Consider the following 21,757-nt stretch of genomic DNA (forward strand, 5'->3'; position numbering starts at 1 on the left):
TGCGATCGTCGATAGGGGGGGGGGGGGGGGGGGGCTGTTACGGGATGCCGGCTGAATGATTTCAGCCGGCATCCCGTTCCGATTAACCCCCGCAACGCCGGAATCGCGAATTAAAGACATGACGTACCGGTACGTCATGGGTCCTTAAGGATTCGGGACCCATGCCGTACCGATACGTCCTAAGTCCTTAAGGGGTTAAAACGCTTTGACTTATCCAGGCCATTCTGAGATTGTTTTTTAGTCACATATTGTACTTCATGAGAATGGTAAAATGAAGTAAAAAAAAATCATTTTTATTTATAAAAAAATACCAAATTTACCAAAAAGTTTTAAAAAATTGCAAATTTCCAAGTTTCAATTTCTCTACTTCTATAATACATAGTAATACCTTCAAAAATAGTTATTACTTTACATTCCCCAAATGTCTACTTCATGTTTAGATCATTTTGGGAATGATATTTTATTTTTTGGGGATGTTACAAGGCTTAGAAGTTTAGAAGCAAATCTTGAAATTTTTCTGAAATTTTCAAAAACCCAATTTTTAAGGACCAGTTCAGGTCTGAAGTCACTTTGCGAGGCTAAATAGAAACCACCCAAAAATGACCCTATTCTAGAAACTACACCCCTCAAGGTATTCAAAACTGATTTTACAAACTTTGTTAACCCTTTAGGTGTTCCACAAGAATTAATGGAAAATAGAGATACAATTTCAAAATTTCACTTTTTTAGCAGATTTTCCATTTTAATAAATTTTTTCCAGTTACAATACAGTATGGTATTTTTTGAAGGTCTGGGACCCCCACGCCACCCATCGACTTGTGCCGGACTAGATAACGCCAACCCAGTCTGGGGGAGGAGCCCGCCCAGGTGAACTTCAGGAACAATGATCTGAGAGCTCGAAAGAAACCGCAAGGAAAGGAATGGGGATAGTGCGGAAGAGATATAGTATCCGCGGTAGAACATTCATTTTTAATGTATGAATCCTCCCAAACCACGACAACGGAAGGTTCTTCCAGGCCATCAGATCCTTTTTTATTTCATCCAAAAGTGGGGCAAAATTTTGAGAGAAGAGATCTGAAATCTTAGAGGGGATAGCTGTGCCAAGATAGGAATCATGTCTGGGTGGCCAATGAAAGGGGAATGAAGACTGTAAGGTATGTACTAAATTAGAGTGTAGCTTGATGTTAAGTATCTCAGACTTGTGAAGGTTGACCTTAAAATTACTAAGGTCGCCAAAGGCCGAAAACTCCCTCAAAATATTGGGAAGGCTAACTATTGGGTCAGAGCAATATATGAGGAGGTCATCCGCATATATGGCGATTTTGGACTCCATATCCCCTAGCTGAAGACCCTTGATGGACTCATTTAGAACGGAGGGCTCTAGACAGGAATTCCATGACCATAACTCACAGCAGGGGGGAAAGTGGGCACCGCTGTCTTGTGCCGTTATGTATCTGGAAAGGAGCTGAAAGAGAACAATTAATCCGGACTTGAGCTCTGGGGTCATGGTAAAGAGCAAGAATTCTTCAAATCATATTAGGACCTAGTCCAAAAGCCCTCAGAGATTCACCCAGAAAGGTCCAATCGACACGATCAAACGCCTTATCGGCATCAACCGAGAGAAGGCAAAGAGGAGATTTGGTCGCGTTGATTCAGGCTATCAGGGCCAGAGAGCGGATGGTGTTGTCTCTGGATTCCTGACCGGGGACAAAACCCGTCTGATCCTCGTGAATCAAAGAGGGCAAGTAAGGTTTCAGTCTATCTGCTAGAATTCTGGCATAAATTTTCACATCGAGGTTAATTAAGAAGATTGGGCGGTAATTACTACAGACCAAAGGGTCCTTTCCTTGCTTGGGAATAACACAAATGTGAGCCGTCAGGGCCTGAGGAGTGAAGGAAGATCACTCGGCCAAGGAATTGCACATTTTGGTAAAGGGGCTGGAGATGACCTCGAGGAATTTCTTATAAAAAACGGGGCGTGAAGCCATCTGGGCCTGGGCATTTCCCAACAGCCAATCTTTTAATATTGCCCTGTACCTCATGTACTGATATTTCCCCTTCTAGGATGTCCCTGTGTTCTCCTGAAAGTTTAGGGCCCAACAGGCCCAAGATGTAGTTTCTAATTTTCTGTGTTTTAACGTCTAAATGAAGATCTGCATACTTCCCTGAAGTCTGAAATAGCAGCTTTAACATCAGCCACACAAACCGGGTCTCTAAATATGTTATCGTTGAGTTTCCAAGAACCCTGGGAGCGGGTATGGTCCCCAATTTCCAAGGTCACCCAGATAACGGAGTGATCAGAGAATAAGACGGGCTCAATACCGGCAGCGGGGCGGACATCCAATAGGGAGTGAGAAAGAAGAAGATAGTCAAGATGGTAATAGTTGTAGTCTGAGCCCCACTGATTCATACCTGTAACATGCAGGTGATGACCCTACCTAACCTTGACCTGAGGTGTGCCACAGTCACTATGGTCAGTATGCAATAAGGGGGCATACTCAAAGTAATGCTGCTGGAAGGGGTACGGGAGGGTGGGATGACTCGATCGCCCCGACAGGTGAGTCGGTGAACCAGAGGGGTTTAAATATGTGGGGCTCCTCCCACAAATCCGGCCAATAATTGGCCTCAAACTTGTAGTCTGAGCCCCACTGATTCGTACCTGTAACATGCAGGTGATGACCCTACCTAACCTTGACCTGAGGTGTGCCACGGTCACTATGGTCAGTATGCAATAAGGCAGGGCTCGACTGGGTATTTGCCCCTGCTTGAAAATAGGCCCAGCACACCAGCAGCTGGAGGGTTAGGACCGCGAGCAAAATGAAACCTTTTTTATTTTTTTTCAATCACTTGCGCCCAGGCTTGGACTGCCACCCTGCCCGGACCCCTCAGCTTTCGGCTACAGCAGGGGACATGATCGGGCAGCGCAGCATCCCAGAACACCAAGTGCTGCCAGGTCCCTGCACTGCCGGCTCTGCGGCGGTAAATGATGCGCTCTGCACTTATCCGGTAGGCTCAAAGTTTGTAATGTCTGTTGGCCTCGAGCACGGCCATGAACCCAGCGGGGAGCTGCATACCTGCTGCCGTCATTAGGCCGGAGCTCCTGCTGGCCACAACTGGTGGCCATTCCTGCACCGTGCTCCATCCCTGCAGTTACCATTCGGCCATTTCTTAGTTCTTTCCCTTTCTAGGAAAGCTGGGTGACAGCCTGTATACCACACAGAAAGCCGGGTGGCAGCTCCTAGGAGAGCTGGGTGGTATACAGGCTGTCTGTCACCCAGCTTTCCTGGTCTCCTGAAGAGAATATATCTCAGTATAGGAACATTTAGATATGTTATCATATGATTTACCCATTCAGGAGTCTTGGAAAGCCGGGTTGCAGCTCCTATGAGAACTAAGACTACTGAATGGCCAAATCATCTGATGACTTCTCTATATGTTCCCATACTGAGATATATTCTCCTCAGGAAAGCTGGGTGACAGGCTGTATACCACACAGTTCTCCTAGGAGCTGCCATAAGGCTCCTGAATGGCTAAATCATCTGATAACTTCTCTATATGTTCCCGTACTGAGATATGTTCTCCTCAGGACTAGGAGACCAGGAAAGCTTGGTGACAAACCATGAGAGAGCTGGAAGACCCCCGCAGTATTCCTAGGGTAATTCCAATGGAAATATTTTCCACAGAGGATTACCTGTTGTGGTTTTTCATCAAACTCTACATGTAGCGTGTGGATTTGCTGTGGAATTCAGCCACGATCAGTTACACATGGTGAAATCATATATTAACACGGTGCGGATTTGAAATGTGCACAGTAGGTTCATTTCCGTGTGGATTTTATGAAGTGTGAGGATTTTGGGTAAAATCTTATCCATTTTGCTGGTATTTGCTGCAATACGCTGTGGATTTCATAGCTGCAGTTCTATGAGATGAATGATGAGCCCGGACCAAACATCCTGGGGAAGGGATCTCAGTTCTGTCAGCTGCAGCACAGGGATTATACACATAGTGACGTCACAGCGCAGGGATTATACACACAGTGACGTCACAGCGCAGGGATTATACACACAGTGACGTCACAGCACAGGGATTATACACACAGTGACGTCACAGCACAGGGATTATACACACAGTGACGTCACAGCGCAGGGATTATACACACAGTGACGTCACAGCGCAGGGATTATACACACAGTGACCTCACAGCGCAGGAATTATACACACAGTGACGTCACAGTACACTGATAAACACTGAGGAGATGCGGCACACAGTGACGTCACAGTACACTGATAATAAACAATGCCCATGTTGTTTGGTTCTAGACTTCTTTATATGTTAATTTAAGAGATGTTATTTTTGTCGCTGAAAATAAGGCTTTATAAAGGTTAAAAAAAAAAAACGGCTCCTAACTTTTTTAGCTGGCTCCTAGATTCCAAGGAAATTTGTCAAGCCCTGCAATAAGGGGGCAAAAACCACTCAGTAGTAAAAGGGATACATTTATTAAAGTAACAACTACAGCAGAAGTTTGGAGAATGCCTGCGCCATTTCCAGCTGTGGATCAGGCACATACCTAGCATAACACCCTGAACTCCACCTTCCCAACTGCTTAATGACATGCACTGTAACACCTTGCCTGGATGCCGCAGAAGCTGCCCCTATCCTGAGGGAATGCCCGGAATATTGCTCGGGGTTGAGACCCCTGTTGGCTAGGAGGATGCAGACATGTCTAATAAAATGTGCAGAACTGAGTGGACCTCCTGAGAAAGGCAACAGGGGACTGTCCGGAAAGGAATGACCGAGAGCATCTAGCAGCTGGTCCAGAACTCTGACTGGACACCAGGCATTCTGTGAAGGGAAGTACTTGACCTCCACGCTTTTGCCAGGTTGCAGTGTCTTCGAGTGTTCCAAACAAAGTGAGAAGAAGGTGGGGTGACGAACCAGCTGTCTCCTGGCAAGAGCGTGACCCTGTGGCCTGGTAACCGTGAACTCTCCGGGCCTTGGAAACCCATAGAAGGCTTAGTAGATTGCCGCCTTCAAAACCAGGAAAATGCCCGCCGTAACGGGAAGGTGGGTGAGTCTTGGCCCTGGCTGCAGCTTCTGGATTCCCCTGAGTATGGCCTTAACGGCATGCGCTGAAAAGAGAGATGGCCTGTCGGGGTCCTAGAGGGACATGTGATGTTGCACCCCCGCTACATACAGCTTGATGGTACTATGTGAAAGACCCAGGTTGGTTTGGCAATATAATACTAATGACAGTATGTATTTGATGTTGCCCGAGTCTAGTCTCGGGTACCTCTCCTGAAAATCTAGAAACCTGAGCCATGCTGAGGAGTAAGCCCTCCTTGTGTTCTCGGATAACAACTTCTCAATGATGTGGCAGGCGGTGGCCCAATGAGAGGTCAGTCCAGAATTAGCAGAGAGAAAGGTGGCACCGGAGTGGCTGTAACATCTGCCTCTGGATGCTGTTGGAAAAAAAGGGGGAAATTAAACCGTGACAGTGCATCCACAGCAGTGTTCCCCCTCCCGGGGATAAACGAACAGGCTATATTGAAACTATGTTGCAGAGACAACCATACCAGCCTCCTCAGGAAGGACATAATGACTAGGAACTTGGATCTGCCTTCAGTGATGATATCGGAGGTAGCCTGATTATCAGTGAGAAACGTTACTGTTTGACCCGACCACAAGTGTCCCCAAACTGTGGCAGAAGCCAAAATAGGGTAAATTTTGAAAAAAGAAGAGGTCCTTGAAAATCCTGGAATCTGGGAGGGCGGAGCTAGCCACGTCAGGAAATGGTCGCTTGACCCGAGAGCTCCTCACAGCAGCACTCTCATATAGCTATTTTACGGGTCCCCACCTCGCTTTATCATGGGGAAACCTACTAAGGATAAGTCTAAGGAGACCCAGATGACTCCTAAATATGCTAAAGGTCAATCAGACTTGGACAAGTACCTGAAAAAGAAGATGTCCTCGCCGGCCGCAAGATCCAAGATGGCGCAGGAGGCTGCCGCGGCAATGCACTACACAGAGGACTCCGATGATGAGGGTTTCCTTGCTATGTCTGAGACACATAGCGAACTAGGCTCGATACCCATAACTAGAGCCTTCCTCAAGGAGTCCCTAGCTCTCGCCTTTGAACCCGTCCTGAAGGAACTTTCAGCTATCAAAACGAAGTTCAAACAAACGGGATACAGAGTGGCAGCCTTAGAAGACTCCCAGGTTGCACTGACTAAGCACAGCTGGGCGCTGCAAGCTAAAGTCACGGAGGTCCGCGAACAGATGAACTCAGCTTTCCTGCACCTGGAAGACCAGGAGAACAGGAGCTGAAGAAAGAACGTCCGCATCAGAGGCGTACCGGAGAGTGTACAAAGAGACGACATTCTGGATGCGGTCAGTCAAATCTTCTCCACCCTACTTGGCCAAGAAAGGGCAGAGAAAATAATCATAGAAAGAGCCCATAGGGCCCTCAGGCCAAAACCGCTGCCAGATGCCCCACCACGCGATATTATATGCGGCTTACTTAGCTTTGTAGATACAGCCACCATCTTGTCTGCCGCCAGGATCAAAGGGGACACAATGCTTGAAGGCTGTAAAATCCAGCTCTTCCAGGACCTGGCAGCAAGTACCCTAGCCAAGCGGAGGCAATTGAAGCCGCTAACGGACCTCCTTAGGGAGAGAAGGCACCCCATACGCTGGTTCTTTCCGTTTGGTCTATGTGCCACTATAAACGGGAAACAAGTTATCATTCGGCATCCGGATGATCTCTCCAAAATGTGGGACGCTCTGCAAATAGATCCCTTGGACATTTCCTTCTGGTTACCCATGGCTGGTGAAATGAAGATGCCACCCTTGCCTGTAATTGAGGAATGGCGAGTCGCCAAGAAGTTCAAATCCCCTCAGGCCAAGAAACGCCAAGCTGAACTCCCAGACACTTGAGGACAGTTTATTATTTTATTATCTTACTTTGCCTTCATCCTTTCTATGGGGTACAATGCCGGTAACACGGCTTCAGCCCTGGCATCTGATATAATCCATTTAAGTCTATTTTGTATGTCTTACACTTGCTGCCGTACTCTAGTATTGTCGGTAGTATTCTCTTCTGCCATCGCCTCCTTAACCCTTTCACATCTCCCCTCAATCTATGCCACTTAAGCTAAGGTGTGATATGGGAATGCTTTGTCATTTCCCTTGCTGTGTGATCATCTAGAGCCAAGCAGATCTTGACTCTAAGCGGTCTTACATATCCTTTAATCTCTAAATCTGATTTGCTCTGGATGAGGAGACGGTGGTAGAGTACTGAGTCCTCTTACTTTCTCCCTTAAGTTAGGGGAGTGTATAAGTTAATATGTAATAGGTCTCTTTTACCTTAATGGCTTTGTCCCTAGGTTTTTCTCCTCATTACACTTTACTAGTTGGAATTCCTATGAATCTAATTATCATCTCAGATATCAACTGTGTGGGAGCCCATAGCCTTGACGCTGGGAGTAGAGGGGGGAGCAACTTTTAGATGACAAGCATGTGCTGATTGCTTCCCCACCCTCTCCTCCCGGACTTTCTTAATAAGATAGTGCTGAGGAGCTCACACAGGCTTTGTGTACTCCACAGTTCTCCTCCCTCACTCTAACCCCTATACTTGCTCTTCTCCATTATATTACTTAATATAATCACCTTTCAGTGTGCTTCTCTCCTCTTACCACTCTGTACTTCCCCCCTTGCAGGAGGTATTTATTCTGTTAGGATTCAACAGAGTAATTAGTATGCTCAACCTTGTACTTATTTACCCTGTATATAGTTTCTCAAGACGGGTCTGGTGTCCGGAAACATTTACTTCACTGAGATGTACTTTCCTCCACCGATTTGCAACCACCCATACCTCATGGATTCGTTAAAGGTAATGTCACTTAACGTGAATGGGCTTAATGCTCCCCAAAAGAGAAGTCAGGTCTTCCAAATGCTTAGGAGAGAGAGGGCAGACCTGCTGTTTCTGCAAGAGACGCACTTCAGGCATAATCACATTCCGGTTCTCTCTTCCAGAAACTATACAAAATGGTTTCACAGCACTCACTCCTCGGCCTCTAGAGGTGTCTCTATTGGAATAGGTGCCAATATCCCTTTTCAAATCCAAGCGCAGTACATAGACCCTGAGAGCAGGTACTTGTTCCTCAAAGGTACGCTCTTTGGTAATAAATTGACCTTAGTTAATGTATATGCCCCTAATTTCAAACAAATACCCTGGCTAATTAAGATGTTAAGTTCCCTACAAGAATTCAGAGAAGGAATTTTTAGTTTTTTTTAATTCTAGGGGGAGATCTAAACTTAGTACTAGACCACCCTATGGACTCCACTTCCGTTGTCCCCAAATATTCTGCTGCATGACTTCGCAGGGCACTTTCTGCTCACCAAATAACAGATGCCTGGAGGCTGGCTCACCCTGGAGACAGGGACTATACATTTTTCTCAGCTGTCCATAGGTCCTACCAGCGTCTAGACTACTTGTTCGTCTCCAACCATGTGTTAGTGAGGCTTAAATCCTCTACTATTGGACAGATCACAGTCTCTGATCATGCCCCTGTCTCTTTGGTGATCTAGCTGAAAGGCCTTCCCCCTAGGGAGTGGTCGTGGAGGCTCAATGAAACCCTTTTAGAAAATGAAAGAGATAGAGATAAACTAGAGGGTAAACTTAAAACCTTTTTTGAACTAAACAACACCCCCTCTATAGACAAGGCCATGATATGGGAAGTCCATAAGGCGTTTATTAGAGGGGAGCTTATATCTCTGGGGACCTGGGTGCGCAAGCAAAGATCAGCTAACGTAGATTCCATTCTAGCCCAAATTTCTGCCCTCGAAAATATTAATAAGAGTAATCCCTCAGAAACTCACCACAATGATATTCTTAAACTAAGATGCCAGTTGAAGGATTTATTAAACATCAAATCGGCCAAAGCTCTTAGATCAGCTAAATACAAGTTCTATATTCATGGAGATAGGGGCTCTAAACTCCTTTCACAGATGATTAAAGGTCAAAGAGAGAAGGCTTTTATTTCCAGCATTAAATCAGACAAGGGCCACCAGTTCACCAATACCCCGGCAATAGCTGAAGAATTTGCTGGATTTTACTCTTCTCTCTATAACTTAAAATCTGAGGACCCAATCCATACCATAGCCAAAATAAACACTTTTCTGGAAACAGTTAAAGTCCCGACCTTAAAAGAGGATGAAAAAGACTTGCTACTCTCCCCAGTCACAGAAGAGGAAGTGGTAGAAGTGTTAGCGAGTATCCCTACGGGAAAATGTCCAGGCCCTGATGGACTACCCATAGTGTACTATAAAAAATTTAAAAACATTCTTGCTCCACAACTGGTAGACTTATGTAATTCCCTTTTAAAGGGACAATCCCTTCCACCACAATCACTAATCACCCACATAACAGTTATCCCTAAAGATGGGAAAGACCCCACTAAATGTAGTAGTTATAGACCAATCTCCCTGCTCAACGTCGATGTTAAATTATGGGCCAAGCTCCTAAGTCATAGAATAGCAAAGTTTCTCCCTAAACTTATTGGTGAAGAACAAGTAGGCTTTGTAAAGGGTCGTGAAGGTAAACACAACGTTAGCAGGGTCTTACACGCCATATATTACGCAAAAAAACATAAGATCCCCTTAACACTTTTGGGAACTGATGCTGAAAAAGCATTCCATAGGGTCAATTGGGCTTTTATAGACAGTGCACTACATCACTTTGGCTTCCCGCCCTCGTTTATCTCGGCCATATTCTCACTTTATACTCGTCCCTCTGCTAGGGTTCTTATTAATGGCTCCCTCTCTCCACCTTTCTACATCTCTAATGGGACAAGGCAGGGATGCCCTCTCTCTCCAGCATTATTCATCCTATCCCTAGAGATACTACTTTGCAAATTAAGAGCCTCTGAGGCTATTAAAGGCCTTAAAGTGAATGGGAGAATTCATTCACTGGCAGCCTTTGCGGATGACCTGCTTCTCTTCATAACCAACCCTAAAGATGCTATTCCAGAAGTGATCAAAATTTTCTCTGACTTTGGAGAAATCTCTAACTTCAAGGTCAATTACGACAAATCCGAAATACTTAATGTAACAGCCCCGGATAGACACATGTCAGAGATTAAATCTGGCACTTCCTTCCAATGGCCAAAGGAGGCAATTAAACACATGGGAATTATGATCCCAGCAAATCCACTACACCTATTCAGACTTAATTATGTCACCTTATTCAGTAAAATTAAAACCTTCCTAGCTTCGATTAAAATCCCTTTTCTCTCGTGGTTAGGTAAGAAAAACCTTCTGTCAACCTATGTCCTGCCACAGATTCTATATATTTTGAGGTGTCTACCAATCCCTCTGTCGTGCAGATATCTCTCAGACCTCCGCACTTTATTTAGTAATTTTCTATGGTCCAACAAAAAAACCACGTTTAGCATACTCCCTGCTTATTAGGAAAATTAATAATGGTGGATTATCTCTCCCTGATTTACAGTCTTATCTCCACGCTATACAGTTGGAACGGTGGATCGATTTAGCTAGACCCCACAACAAGGCCCTACATGTCGATCTGGAAAAAGCTCTGCTAGGCGACAATGCTTGTCACCGCCTTTGGGTTCATACACGCACTAAAAAGGGAAAACCCCCCCTTAGTGCCCTAACACGCTGTCTGTTCCAGTACTGTGGAAGATCCGAGGCCCTGTCGATGTCTACTTCTAAATTATCACCTATAGCCCCTCTGTCTGTCCTCCCCTTTTTTCTTAATACAGACAAAGGTGACTCCCATAGAGCATGGTTTTACCTAACCGAACTTAAGATTTCTGATCTAATTAAATCCACAGATCTCTCGGAATTCCTTAAAACGATCCAATGCCACATACCTGGACATTTAAGATCTGTGTAACGGTCACGTCCACACACACACACACAGGGGGAAGGGTAGTGACCACTGCGCTCCACCCTCACCCCTGGCCCTGCCTACTTGCCTCACGAGTCCTGATGACAGGGGACAACTGGACGGCAGTCCCTAACTTAGGATATGTGCAGGGAAGACAGACAAGACAAAATACGGAACATGAACGGACCGGGTCAGAACCAAGAGAGCTACGCAGTACAACGGATTAAGCAAAGAATGGTCAGGAGAAGCCGGGGTCAAATACCAGGAGAGTAGCGAAGTACAAGAGGAGTCCAAAGAGAGTAGTCAGGTGGGAGCCGAGGTCACAATACCAGGATGTATGCGCAGTACAGGAGGAGCAGGCAGAGGATCGTCAGGGAACAGGATCAGGTAAATATTTAGTAGTCCAACAAATAGCCAGGAACCTAGAAATTAACAGGCAACCTGTAGCCAGCAGACTGCCTGTATTTATAGTGGGGAGTGAGGGTCATGTGACGTGGCCAGCGTCACATGACCGACAGACCAACCAGTCGAGCACCCAGTGATCAGCTCGGCGCTCAAGGCAGACTTAGGAGCAGGGAGCCACCCAGCTAGTAAAGCCGCCCTGGGAATGAGGTCAAACACAGATCCTCATTCCCAAAGCTAAGCAACAGTTCTGCGGGCAATGGGGGACCGAGTGCACCTTCGGAACCCTGTGACAATCTGTGCTAGTAGAGTTGGATGTTGAACTCTGCTGTAAAAAATATAAGAATTTATATGCAGAAGCTCATATTGACCCCACTTGGCTTGAAAATTACACCCTGTTACCAAACTCCCCCCCTAAAATCCTCTCAAAACTATATTCTCAACTGATAATGGATTCCTCATGTGAGAAGCCAACTTACTTGCGAGCGAGAGCTACAGACTTCTTTTTCAAGGGAAGAAGTTAGTGTCATACTAAAACACTCTCATGGATTCTCGAGGTGTATACGAATCCAGGAAAATTCTTTTAAAATACTATCTAGATGGTATAAAACTCCAGACTTCCTATACAGAGCCCACCTCTCCCTCTCGGATAAGTGCTGGAGGTGTCAGGAAGAGCGCGGCTCCATATCCCACATCTGGTGGTCTTGTAAAAGTATATCAAAATTTTGGACAGAGGTAGAACATATCATTAATAAAGTCTGTAGCTCTCGCATCTCATTGACTCCAACACTAGTCCTACTATGGCTACCACAGAGCGATTTCAGACCCTCCGTTAGAAATCTGGTCACGCATATGATCTCAGCTGCTAAGTACATTGTTCCAACCAAATGGAAAAGCCCAAAACCTCCTACCATTAAAGAGTGGCTGGATAAAACTCATCAAATTTGCCTTATGTAAGAAATGGTGGGTTGGGAAAGGGGCAACAGGAAAGGGTTTTTAAAAATTTGGCAACCATGGTTGAACTTCTATAGAGATTATGGGAAGACTTAGGCTCTCCTTTATCCTTTTAAGGGGTTTGATCATTCACCTTCGGTTATGCAGTCAGCAGTCTTGACCCCCCCCCTCCCTCAGGTAAATCACTAGTGGAGCGATCATACCACTCCTGGTCTTGTCTCATTTAGCGCCCACACATAGGATATATGTATCCAGTCAACTCTCATCCTACTATACCTTAGGTTGCTTACCCGTGAAGATTGATATAATTCCTTAATATAATTATACATCCAAGATTCGAAGATTTGGTTCGGACCCTCCCGTCTGTTGTGTTTTGTCTCAGTTCTTCCTTTTGTTGGTTGACAGTACAACTAAATATCGAGAACTAAGGCTGACAGTTTAACCATCCCTCACTAAATACATTGTACTTGCTTCACATGTTTTATAATGCTACATGGAATATTATTTGTGATTTATGTAATTGCCGTTTGGTAACCTTATCAATAATTATCTGCAATATTGGAAGCATTTTCATGCCTACTTATGTGGGGACTACCCATTTGAGTGTCTATAAGTATACTGTTTGCCTTAATTGTACTTGACAAAATGTACTTGTTTGTTATTTCTTTTTCTTTATTGAAAAATCTATAAATAAAGAATTTACAAAAAGAAAATCCTGGAATCTCCAAAACCTCTTCCGACCAGGGGGCTGCTAGCCAGTGGGGGCCAAAAATGGCCCCGTAGCCCCTTGAGGCTGTGGCATCGGTAACCACACGAGGCGAATCTGCCAGGGCCTGCGGGATAAACATGGACACACCATTCCACCGACTGAGAAACTCGCCCCACATCACCAGGTCCGCTCGTGCGCATGGGTCCAAGCGAACCAAGGACTCCACATCAGGAGCCGAAGGCAGCAGCACAAGCAACCTGGAGATGAAGGATCTGCCCTGCGGTATAATCCGCATGGCAAAATTAAGCATGCCTAGCAAAGACTGCCGCTCCCTCCTGGTGGCAGAGCCGTCCCGGAGCATGGCGCGGCTGGCGAGCTTGATCCTGTCCAATTTATCCTAGGGTAAACTGGCCTGCATGCGCAGCGTGTCCAGCCGGACACCCAAAAAAATTACAGCAGTATCCGGACCCTCCATCTTATGGGCCGCTACAGGGACATTCAATTTGGCGAAAATGGCCAGCAGTGACAGCAGATCTACAGGGGGCCGAGCCGGATTCTCAACCAGAAGAAAGTCATCCAGGTAGTGAATTACCGACTGGCAGCCTACCACGTTGGTGAGAATCCAATTCAAGGCCCGAGCGAACCTGTCAAACAGCCAAGGGGTACTCTTGGAACCGAAAGTAAGCTTTGTGGCAAAGTAATATCCGTCTCTCCACTTGACACCGTGCCACTGCCAAAGTGAAGGTCTGATCGGGAGAAGCTTAAAAGCGTCGGAAATGTCCGCTTTGGACAACCAGGCACCCCTGGCTGCCCGAATGATTGTCTGAATCGCCTGATCCACAGAGGAATATTTAAGCGAAAACTCCTCCGACAGGATTAGTGAATTCAGACTAGGCACACTGGATGAGTGAGGCGCAGACAAATCATAAATTAAGCAGGGTTTATTGGAAAATTTACCTCTGACCAATCCAATAGGGCTCACCCTCCAAGTTCGGAAAGGGGGGGGGGGGGGGGGCGACAAAGGGACCAATAAGAAAACCCTTTTCCAGCTCCTGAGCCAGCAATCCGTCAACTTCATCCGGATCCAGGGAGGATGACAGCAGATTCCTGCACTCAAAAGAGGAGGTGGGCAAGGTGATGAACCCCGTGTGGAACCCCAGGGTGAACCCCTGTACCAGGAAGTCACGGAAATACCGGGACGGGTGACCCACCAGACAGTGACTCAGGAACCCCACGTCAACACTGCTTAGTCATGCTGAATCCCCCTGCCGCAAGGTACAAGCCGCAAGGTACAACCCCAGCATGAACTCGGGCAGGGACAGCTTACGGTTGAGACGATGATTCTTCGATTTAAGGATCACTGAAACGTCCCCGCAGGCAAAGGCCTTGTTCTCGGTCATGTCCTGCGACGCCAACAGCAAGGAAGAGAGGTTCACATCTTTCCCCTCCAGGATGTCTTTCCTGATGCGAGGGGGCACAAAGTGAGCCGGAGTAATAGAGGGAGGTGAAGCAGGGATACCTGAGAGCACCGGGACAGCCGCGGCTGGGGGGCCAGAGGCTGCCACCTCCACCGACTCCATACGCTGTTGCAAATCCTGGAGAGAGGAGTTAAGGGAGTTCAACAATGTATGGATTTGCGTAAGGGAAGTGGCCACAGTTTGTTTTGCAGAGAGATCTGCTCGACTCCAGAGGCCGCAGCATCGGCCGCAGCTGGGGCAGGAAACAATATTCGAAACAGTTCAGCTTTGCGGGCAGTCGCCGGAAACGGAACCCAGCGATGCCGTAATTTAGCCGTCAGACTGGGGATGGTCCATGCTCGTAGGGACGGAGTACTGCCGTGCCGGGGTAGAGACTATGTGTATGCAATGCGGCTGCCAACCACGTGCTTGGTGAAAAACCACTACGCATCCCCCACAGCACCACAACCTATTACCTAGTGTATGTGGAGTAACGAGGTGTAATGCACTGCGATGTGCGCACGTAATGAACCGAAAATGCGAGGAAACCCTTCGACAGAGTTCCACACACCTGAAACGAGTAAGCAGCACAAATTCCCACGGGGAACAGCGGATCTACACGCACACTCAGACCTGTGATAAATGAAAACATTAATGTGAAACGCACGAGCATCCCCGCAACCTCAGACTCCCAGCCGAACAATGGACACGCAGACACATACCAACAGTCCAAACGCCCCCATGTACCGACACACATGCTGCCACGCAACCCCCCCTGTCATGACCAGCGGAACCTGCACCTGCACAGTCACCCAGGAAACCCGCATACCTGCACATGCAACACGTCCGCCGACCACAAACAAGGGCACCGACATGCAGCAACCACGGGAAGCACAACAACCCCTGCAAGGCAGCAAGCGCAACCAAAAACAATCACCAGAAATGGATGTCAGTTCCCCTTTAAAAAAAAATCAAACACCCTTAAAATTTGAATCTCCCGCCGCAAGGAGAGGAACGAAAACGGTCGATCAATACCGCAGGCAGCCGAGGCCTGACAGCAGCAGCCGAATGACATCACGGGTCAAAAGCCGGAAGCCTGAACGAAGCTCCAGATGACTCGATCGTCCCGACAGGTTAGTGGGGGAACCAGAGGGGTTTAAATGTGCGGGGCTCCTCCCACAAATCCAGCCAATATTTGGCCTCAAACTTGTCATGAGAGGCAGAGAAGAAAGTGTAATCTCTAACAGTAGGGTATAGAATACGCCATATGTTCACAAGTTTAAGGTGTTGTAGGTGTCTCTTACATCCACGGGCCAGCCCAGCAGGAGCAGAAGACCTAGCTGAAGAAACATAGATGTCTTTTTTTGGCCTTATAAACTATGTTACTATGAACTTTTCCAGATTTTGTTCACTTTACACCCACAGACTTAAATGTATTTTATTGGGATTTAATGTGATAGACCACTACAAAGTATTAAGTATGTGTGAAGCGAAAAGAAAATGATACATGGCTTAAAACATTTTTAATAAATAATAATCTGGAAATTATGGCATGTATTTGTATTCAGCCCCTCTGAGTCAATACTTTGTAGGACCACCTTTCCCTGCAATTACAACAGCAAATCTTTTGGTGTATGTCACTACTAGAGATGAACTAATTTCATATTTTGAAATTTGTTCACGCTTCCTTTGGTGGTAAAAGCAGAATTGCGTTATGGAGTCCGTTACCACGGACCATAAAGCAATTCTATGACGGAATGCATAACGGAATGCCTTTAGGGGCATTCTGTTATTCATTCCGTCATAATAGAAGTCTATGGCCCGCATAACGGATCCGTCCCATTTCCGTTATGCAGGAGAGGACTCCCTGCATAACGGAAACGTGATGGATCTATTTTTCAACCCATAGACTTCTATTATGACGGAATGAAAAACGGAATGCCTCTAAAGGACAGATGACACGTGGTGACTAACAGCATAAGCAATTAATTATGATGCTGCTAGTGCGGCAGTGGGGGAGAAGTCCCTCAGTGGGGGAGAAGTCAGAACTCATAAGACTTCGAAACGCGTCTGGGAGTAATCTGGACCCTCCAATACCACCATTTCTGCAGACCACCAGGACTTGTACCTCTTTTCCATCCGCTGGTTGAGAACAGATTTGTCCCGTGCCTGTTAAAGAACTGCCTGGAGCCATATTGTTCCATTACACCTTGATTGGAGCAACCCAGGATTTGAGCACGAGAGACGCTGAAACAACGGAGACCAGAAAGGGAAAAAAAGCCATACGTCGCTTTGGAGGTAAGGGAGTAGTACAGCTCATAAAGAGGTGGGACGCCACCAGAGAGCTGGAACCCCGAATTAAGCTGCGATAACTTGTGAATTATTACACAGAAGTTTCTATTACGTAATATTGACTTTGTGAGCTGCTCGAATATATAGTGTTGGATCGATACAACACCTGTAACTCACAGCCAATAACCGAACCGAAACTACGTTTTTTTCTTTCTGTGGAAATCACACAAACGCATTTCAACCTGTTAAACAGTGATCACTAATGTCGAATATCCGGTGATCACCTGATCGAAGATCCGGCCTGAACGATCATTTGTGAACCAGAGTATATTGTGGTGGACATATAAATTGCGGCTATCGAATATTGCGGTCTTCGAACATATGGTGATGATCTGATCGAAATCCTGCTATAACGATCATTATATTCGATGACCAGATTATATTGTGGTGGACTTATTACTTGCTGCTAGGCATATAGGTTCTATTAGTTATCCTATACCTCAGCCATTTATATATCCAATCGTCATTTTAGTGATGTTTTATTATTGATTGTTTTATTATTGTGTGTTTTATTTTATGTACAATATAAGTATCTTGTATGACCATTTTAGATTTATGACTTTTTAATATTTGTGATCTGTAGAACAATACAATATAATAAAATTAAATGTTTGAGCAGTACTCTGGATATATGAGTGCCATATCTTCCACAATTATCTCTGCAAAATGAATTTGTCTGGGAGAATAAAGCCTCATTCACATGTCAGTGTTTTGGTCATTGATTTGGAGCCAAAACCAGAATTGGAGCCTCCACAGACATAAGGTATAAGGGAAAGATCGGCACCTGTTCTGTGTTTAAACCCACAACTGGTTTTGGCTTACAGTCAATCACTGATGTAAATCACTGACGTGTGAATGAGGCATAAGTCTTAGGCCTCATGCACACGACCGTTTTTTACTTCAATGGGGCTGCAAAAGATGCGGACAGCACTCCGTGTGCTGGCCGCATCCGTTGCTCTGTTCCGAGGCCCCGCCAAAAAAATATAGCATGTGCTTTTCTTGTCCGTTTTGCGGACAAGAATAGGCATGTCTACAATGGGCCGCCCGTTCCATTCCGCAAATTGAGGAAGGGACACGGACGGCTTCAGTTTTTGGCAGATCCGCGGTTTGTGGACCGCAAAAACTGCACAGTCGTGTGCATGTAGCCTTACGGTGCCTGGACATACTGGAGAAGCAAATTGGCCATCTTCATAAGGAATACATCCACATCCTGCTGAGGAAATTTGTGGAAACATACATTGTGACTACAGCAACCTGTCCAAAGTTGCAGAACTTGTATGACGTTGGTATCTGCCCGGTGGTTGAATTGCATTGCATAGAAGACAAGAAAAGTGTTGTACCACTCCATTCCTGGATGCTTAAGCAAAAGACATCCCCAGATGTGCAGTGTGATGAAGATTGCTCCAAAGAGACAACTGTGCCTGTTAACTCTGACTGCAGTCATGTACCCTGTAAGATCTGTGGATGTTGCACATTGTGTATGAACTGCCATGTTGAGAACTGTTACTGATGTGCTTAAACTTGGAATCTTCAGTACATAACTCAGATGGATGCCCCTGTTGGTACAGAACTGTTCTACAGCAAAACTGCCTCCACTGCTGCAGGGGACCCTGCCTTGGACCTCATCACCATCAGGGAAACCCTGAACCAAATCCAAGGCCAGGGTTTGCCCCAAAAGGAAGAAAAGTGTGCCCTTCTGATCACTGCATGTCCCAGGGGAGTATCAGAGTGAGTAGTAACTACAAACATCGTACTTGCTGTCACTCCTATCCTCTTCTCCCGAGGCACGCAGCACCTGACTTCAGAACTGAACTGGTCCTTAAAAAAGTTGACTTTGGAAACTGTCTTGAAAAAATTTATTCTAAAATTCTAAACCTTCTTTCTAACTCCCTAAAAAATAAAATTACATTACAAAAATTATGCCAACATAAAGTAGACATACAGTACAGACCAAAAGTTTGGACACACCTTCTCATTCAAATAGTTTTCTTTATTTTCATGACTATGAAGGCATCAAAACTATGAATTAACACATGTGGAATTATATACATAACAAACAAGTGTGAAACAACTGAAAATATGTCATATTCTAGGTTCTTCAAAGTAGCCACCTTTTGCTTTGATTACTGCTTTGCACACTCTTGGCATTCTCTTGATGAGCTTCAAGAGGTAGTCCCCTGAAATTGTTTTCACTTCACCGGTGTGCCCTGTCAGGTTTAATAAGTGGGATTTCTTGCCTTATAAATGGGGTTGGGACCATCAGTTGCGTTAAGGAGAAGTCAGGTGGATACACAGCTGATAGTCCTACTGAATAGACTGTTAGAATTTATATTATGGCAAGAAAAAAGCAACTAAGTAATGAAAAATGACTGGCCATCATTACTTTAAGAAATGAAGGTTACTCAGTCAGCCAAAAAATTGGGAAAACTTTGAAAGTAAGGGCTATTTGACCATAAAGGAGAGTGATGGGGTGCTGCGCCAGATGACCTGGCCTCCACAGTCACCGGACCTGAACCCAATCGAGATGGTTTGGGGTGAGCTGGACCGGAGAGTGAAGGCAAAAGGGCCAACAAGTGCTAAGCATCTCTGGAAACTCCTTCAAGACTGTTGGAAGACCATTTCAGGGGACTACCTCTTGAAGCTCATCAAGAGAATGCCAAGAGTGTGCAAAGCAGTAATCAAAGCAAAAGGTGGCTACTTTGAAGAACCTAGAATATGACATATTTTCAGTTGTTTCACACTTGTTTGTTATGTATATAATTTCACATGTGTTAATTCATAGTTTTGATGCCTTCATAGTCATGAAAATAAAGAAAACTCTTTGAATGAAAAGGTGTGTCCAAACTTTTGGTCTGTACTGTATGGTGAATGTTAATAAGTACACTGCTGAAAAAAATAAAGGGAACACAAAAATAACACATCCTAGATCTGAATTAATTAAATATTCTTCTGAAATACTTTGTTCTTTACATAGTTGAATGTGCTGACAACAAAATCACAGAAAAATAAAAAAATGGAAATCAAATTGTTCAACTCATGGAGGTTTGGATTTGGAGTCACACTCAAAATTAAAGTGGAAAAACACACTACAGGCTGATCCAACTTTGATGTAATGGCCTTAAAACAAGTCAAAATGAGGCTCAGTAGTGTGTGTGGCCTCCACGTGTCTGTATGACCTCCCTACAAACCCTGTGCATGCTCCTGATGAGGTGGCGGACGGTCTCCTGAGGGATCTCCTCCGAGACCTGGACTAAAGCATCTGCCAACGCCTGGACAGTCTGTGGTGCAACGTGACGTTGGTGGATAGAGCGAGACATGATGTCCCAGATGTGCTCAATTGGATTCAGGTCGGGGGAACGGGCGGGCCAGTCCATAGCATCAATGCCTTCGTCTTGCAGGAACTGCTGACACACTCCAGCCACATGAGGTCTAGCATTGCCTTGCATTAGGAGGAACCCAGGGCCAACTGCACCAGCATATGGTCTCACAAGGGGTCTGAGGATCTCATCTCGGTACCTAATGGCAGTCAGGCTACCTCTGGCGAGCAAATGCCACCCCACACCATTACTGACCCAATGCCAAACCGGTCATGCTGGAGGATGTTGCAGGCAGCAGAACGTTCTCCACGGCGTCTCAAGACTCTGTCACGTCTGTCACATGTGCTCAGTGTGAACCTGCTTTCATCTGTGAAGAGCACAGGGTGCCAGTGGCGAATTTGCCAATCTTGGTGTTCACTGGCAAATGCCAAACGTCCTGCACGGTGTTGGGCTGTAAGCACAACCCCCACCTGTGGACGTCGGGCCCTCATATCACCCTCATGGAGTCTGTTTCTGACCGTTTGAGCAGACACATGCACATTTCTGGCCTGCTGGAGGTCATTTTGCAGGGCTCTGGCAGTGCTCCTCCTGTTCCTCCTTGCGCAAAGGCGGAGGTAGCGGTCCTGCTGCTGGGTTGTTGCCCTCCTACGGCCTCCTCCACGTCTCTTGATGTACTGGCCTGTCTCCTGGTAGCACCTCCATGCTCTGGACACTACGCTGACAGACACAGCAAACCTTCTTGCTACAGCTCGTATTGATGTGCCATCCTGGATAAGCTGCACTACCTGAGCCACTTGTGTGGGTTGTAGACTCCGTCTCATGCTACCACTAGAGTGAAAGCACCGCCAGCATTCAAAAGTGACCAAAACATCAGCCAGGAAGCATAGGAACTGAGAAGTAATCTGTGGTCACCACCTGCAGAACCATTCCTTTATTGGGGGTGTCTTGCTAATTGCCTATAATTTCCACCTGTTGTCTATCCCATTTGCACAACAGCATGTGAAATTGATTGTCACTCAGTGTTGCTTCCTAAGTGGACAGTTTGATTTCACAGAAGTGTGATTGACTTGGAGTTACATTGTGTTGTTTAAGTGTTCCCTTTATTTTTTTGAGCAGTGTATTTTAGTATTTTATGAGGTATCACTATTTGTCTTAAAAGCAGAGAGATTTACATTTAGAAAACAGTGATTTTTAAAAAAAAATTTGGGTAACTTTTAGATTTTTTTAATAAATAAAAGGTAAAACATATTGTCACGATCTCTGAATGGCTTAGATAAGTAAAAGCTTTCCAAAGCTATTACCACATAAAGTGACATATGCCAGATTTGCAAAATTAGGCCTGGTCAAGAAGGGGGCAAATGGCACGATCTGGAAGTAGTTAACAGAAACACTATCTGATGTGTGAACAAAACTGGACACAAATAGATGAATTTATGAAGACCAATGTTTCATATGCCGGTATTAATCACAATCTCACTGGCATTAGATGTGTCAAAATTAAGAAGTGCACTCCTTTTAAAAAAAAGGAGGTGCAACCTGGGCCTTCTGTGCTCCAGAACTGAAATCTGTGCCAGCAAGATTCCAAGTATCATCATATAGCCGATTTTCTGGCATAAATTATGATGTGCCAAGCTGCCTAGGCCCGGCCCTATGCTG

At 45.6% G+C, this 21,757-nt stretch overlaps 1 protein-coding gene across 1 annotated transcript in view; it reads right to left on the reverse strand.

Moving 5' to 3' along the window:
- LOC120977268 (solute carrier family 22 member 5-like) overlaps positions 1 to 21,757 on the reverse strand; it is a 402,654-nt gene that overhangs the window by 56,225 nt on the left and 324,672 nt on the right. The window lies entirely within an intron of this gene.

This window comes from Bufo bufo, chromosome 1, assembly GCF_905171765.1.
Source record: "Bufo bufo chromosome 1, aBufBuf1.1, whole genome shotgun sequence".
Lineage (NCBI taxonomy): Eukaryota > Metazoa > Chordata > Amphibia > Anura > Bufonidae > Bufo > Bufo bufo.